Genomic DNA, 5,136 nt, shown 5'->3' on the forward strand with positions numbered 1-5,136 from the left:
TCGCCGTGCCACTGTATCTCCTGCACCACCAGACATCACTATTAATACTCCCACGCTGCAAATGCTAGAGGTGAAATAGCTCTCCGTCATTCTTTGTGATCTTTCGGACAGTTTTGGTGGATTTATTAGCCACTGATCCACTGAAATGCACCGGCTCAGCTATTTTGAGTTTGAAGAGTCGAGATCGACCTCTACGTCACTTTGGAGTTAGACTTAGTTTACACTTTATGTCACTATCTCACCTCCAGTGTTAAAGAGATGCAAACACGGAGGTGTAATGCAATACAATGTAATATTTGGCATATTTGTGAGCCATATTGCATATTTTCAGTTTTCTTTTTGTTCAATACTGGTGACACAAACCTAACACAAAGGTGGAGCTGTGTGCGTCAGTGACAGCTTGTGCATTTCCAGCGCTAGCTAGCGGTGTTTGCTACCGTGGCTAGCCCGACAGCTAAACTAGCTTCAGATATTACAACTTTGGCATATAAGCAAAACACATTTGAGACTTTTATGAAACTAAATTTGATGCGTTTTACTTGTTTTTTCAGGGCCCGCAGATGATAATATGTAATATTTCATATAAAACGTGAAACTGCATCAAAGTGCATGAACCACTGTAGCGCTGGAGACATGCACTCACGTTGCAGCCGCAGTTACACATGCCTGGTGTGTAACCAACAAGAACATCTGCACTACATCTGGACACACTAGACAAGCACAGCAGCTGCTTACTATACAGAACGCTGTATTTCCATTTAAATGAATGATGGCTCTTAAGCACTGAGCATCCCACCAGCAGGACGAGGTACTTACAGGCAAACCTGATGTGCCATCAGTGTAATTGCAGCATGTGACGCTGGCTCCCACACCTCCCACTCGCTGCCAAACGCAGACATCACAGGCGGCTCCTGAGGAAACGCATCATTTACACAATTATAAGCTGAACTACTTGATGAGAAGTTAAAGTGAACACCTCGTCTGACCTGTGCCCGCCTCGTCCATAATTAAATACTGTGAATATTAATACCTTCACTCACATGAATAAAACATCTTGGTCTGCTTTCATTTCATAGCTACTTTCATTTATCTGTACAGTTTAAAGCGGCTCACAAAAGGTCGGATGTGGTCTAAAATAGATAAGAAAAAGCAGACGGAGCAACACTTTTTGAACATTATTAATTAGACATTTCTCTAAAGAGACATTGCTCGTTCTTCACGCCGCCAGCGTCGGTTCACGCGTCTTGGCTGATGAACCGTTTTCCTTTGTAATCTCTCAAGTGGTTTCTGACTGTTGAGAAGAGTAAAAAAAGAAACATCAGCTGTGAGGACAGAGTGTGAACACAACGCATTGGTGTGGACGTCACGTCTTTCACACTGCACCGTGTCCTTATGTCCACAACAATCCTCAAACTAAATGCACTGAATGCACTTTGATATCACTTTCTATTTGCAACACTTAGCTTTAGCTTAGCTTTTGTTCAATACCTAATATTCTTTTATAGATTAGTGCAAGCCACAATCCTAATGGTCTAAGAATAAGTCTTTAATAATTGGTTTTAAACATCAAGTCTACATAATTTATTATCAAGTAATCGTCATTAGTTATATAAATATTACTATACTTATAACAATTTTATGAGGGTGTTCAGCCAACAAAACGTGCATAGGAAAACATTACTTTACGTAAAAAAGTAGCTAAATATGCCTTATTACTGAGCAAAATAATCTTTTTATTGTATAGAATAACTGTTATCTGTGCATATGACAGTAAAAACATCTTGAATCTTTATTTTGTTATTGATATGCAATTTAAATACAGGCACAGAGCATTTAGCCAACATAAACGTCTCAATCCTCTGTCAGACCGCTCATATGTGCCATAAATATAAACAATATCTGTTTATATTTATATCTGTTTATATTTACGTTGACTGGCGTACTCGACGTTATCCACCATCAAACATGGATGTAATTCATGTGAAAGCTCAGCGAGCATCCGGCCTACGATTGTGACGCTTATCCTCTTCGACCAATCAGAAAGAAGAGCCATTGGTGACCGCGAGTTTGTCCACGAGCCTGTTAAAACAGACATAAAATATCAAATTAAGATAATGTTATTGGAGCAGACCAGAGGGCTGTACGCATGACAAACTGTCTCAACAAAAGAAAGCAAAAGCTGATACCGTCTGTGACGTCTCATCAAGTTAAAACCATATTCCATACGACGTCACAACCACTGCAATCAAAAGAAATGTCCAAGAGCTTGGAGAAGCAACGTGACCTTTGAGATCAGTTAAGTTGAGCGATGACTTGGGCCTTTGAGCTCAAGCTCAAACTGGATGCCAGCGCTATAGAAACAGGGAATGCTCACCTGAGTGGGACATTTAGAGGCGCTGCTGGGAAGCCAGCGGCGCCTCGGCTCTCACACTTTGAGAACATAACAGATTTCGTGGCGAAAGCAAGGCGCTGATGTCAAGAGTGCTGGAGACGGCGTCAGAGCGAGCCACGCGCTTCGACAGGTCGGTTTTTTATTGTCTCATTTTAGATGTTACCTCATGTTTACGTGTGAATGGTGGAAAAAGGAAACCGCGTGGCGACGCTCAAAGCAACCCAGACATGCGTGACAATGCCTGACATCCACGATTAAAAGTGTGGAAAAATGCCGTCACAGGTATGTGTTTTTCTAGTGTAAATGGAGAATGGGGGGCGTCGACTTTCTCTGCAGAGGCAGGGCTCACTGTCTGGACACCCTGTGTATACTCAGAAGACAAACTCTCAGTACAAAGCTCCTTTGAAGTATCAGGATCAGTAATGACACTGAACTGCGTAATCCCTGTGAGTCGGTTAAAGACAGAGAGGGAACAAGGGGGAACCGAGGCAGGTGGGTAAATAAAGGATGGGACGGCCCTACTGGTGTTATCCATCATGCATGAGGCTGGTTTCAGCGCTGCTGTGATGCTCACAGCGGTGCGGAGCACTGAATAATGAACACGGGCACACAAAGTAATCACGTCCTTACGTCCTGAATGTTATAGGACATGTATGTGGAAAGGGCAGTTCAAGAAGGGACACACACACACGGGGCAATTTGCACATTTCTTCTTGGAGAAGACTGGAAGCACCTTAATTCATGTCACACACCACTAGAACCCCCTCTTCCTTTTCCTGAAAACATCCCAAAATTACATTTTGTGACTCAACAACAGTAGTATTCAGAGAATGTCAACTTTCCGTTGTGAGTTTTCTCATCAAGTATTGAGAAACTGCCGCTGGAGGCATCTTAACGCTGATTGGCCGAGACTCGGTGGGTCACATCAAAGATGTTCTATTGTGAAGATGACAACATGATCTTTTCTCCGCGTCTCACAGTCCGATCTCAGAAACTAGCTAAATGGCTAAAAAACATTCTGGTATAATGTTATGAACACAAAGTGGTCTGAATCCATTTTTGTTGATCTGCGGAGGCACAAATTTGTATCATTCGGACCACACAACTTTTTTTCTTGGAATATTTCGCTACATTGTGGCCACCGGCTCCGTGTCGGTGTCGTTATCGCGACAGGCGGAGGCCTTAGCTCTGCAGTGCGCCGCCATGTCAGCATAGTGTGCAGGGAGGAGAGCAACCAGGGGGCGAGGCCCTCGTCTGTTAGTGGATTATTGGATTTGGATTATCTGGGAAGGACAAAATTACCCATTAAGAAAAATTGTAGCACGCTCTTTCAGAGGAGGTGGCGGTCACCCCACGGCATGAACAAACATGGCTGCCGCATGTATGAGAGACACCCGAGTATCTAGAAACTGTGGTATTCATCGCTGTTCAAAGGAATGCCTTAAAACTCCTGAGAAGCACACAGCACATGGACTGATGATGACTGTCAGCAATGCAGGATGTGCTCAAGAGCTGCTAATCATCACTCACTTGGTGGAAGTGTGTGTGTGTGTGTGTGTGTGTGTAGAGGGGCACAGAGAATGAAGGTGGGGTTGGGGGAAGGGTGGGAGGCGGTTTTGACTAAGCTATTTTTATCTGGATTCCACGAAGACAGCTGACATCCTCCAGAGTGCTGGTGAGAGTTTCCATCACCAGGAACAGAGCCACAAGGAAGAAGTACTGTCACTGCGGAGCATTTCTGTTATATTTGTGATATAATGAAAAATAATAAAAACAACAAGTCTGTCATTAATGGCTTTCAGAGAGGCCAGTTGTGGATTGGGTGCTGAAAATCTCATAAGCTCATCCGCTTTAGCTGAAAGCATTACAGACTTTGTGCTGTGTAACTGCCCGTGTGCCTCTGTAATCTGCCGGTGTCCAACTGTAACTCTTTACCTGAGGCGTCAAATGGAGCTGACGCTGATCAAACATCACTGTGATAACACCCAGACCAAAAAAAACACACATTTATCATTTAGTTGTAGCCAGTGGCTCTCGGCAGGGCGGTGCATTTTTTATTTGATTATATATTAGACTATCGGGGAATGCGGATTTGAACACATGAGCGTGTCGGTGGGTTCAGGTCACATTTAATGACCGTGACCTTCCCGTGACCTTCCCGTGACCAGGATCCTGTGCTTCCCAGTCCGGCGAGAGAAACACGATGAGGACGGACAGCGACATGCTCCGCGCGCCGTAAGCCGGGGATGTAATTCCGTCGGTTTTGTGGCCAAATGCCACAACATGGAGTCTCTCGACGCGCCACGGATCCCCATCAGCATCCTCCCTCGGCCCAAGTTAGCTCTGTATGCGAGTCAATGAATTCCTCACTGAAGACGGAGGAAGGAGCTGCATATCAAAGGATTTAACATTAATTAGTGAAGCGTGGTCACACGGCCTCAGGGCTCGCTGCCATTCTTCATGTCACCTCGAATTAAACTGAATTCTGTATTTACGACTGTTCTGATTTTCCTCCGTATTAAGGAAATACTTAGCAAAAGCAAGTCAATAAAGTACCATAGCTGTGCAATATAATTTATCTAAACATGCTGAAGATCATTTACTGCTTCTAAGAATGTAAAGACATTTACAATTTCATAATTACTCCAGCATAAACATCATAAATGAGCGATTAACACTGCTGCATGAAGAAATACAATGTTGACTCGACAAATCTTTTGAGAAAATTTCATTTATTTCCAGAC

The sequence above is a fragment of the Clinocottus analis genome, unplaced genomic scaffold, assembly GCF_023055335.1.
Source record: "Clinocottus analis isolate CAN_PGR_092001 unplaced genomic scaffold, fCliAna1.0.p SCAF_13, whole genome shotgun sequence".
NCBI classification, from domain to species: Eukaryota; Metazoa; Chordata; class Actinopteri; order Perciformes; family Cottidae; genus Clinocottus; species Clinocottus analis.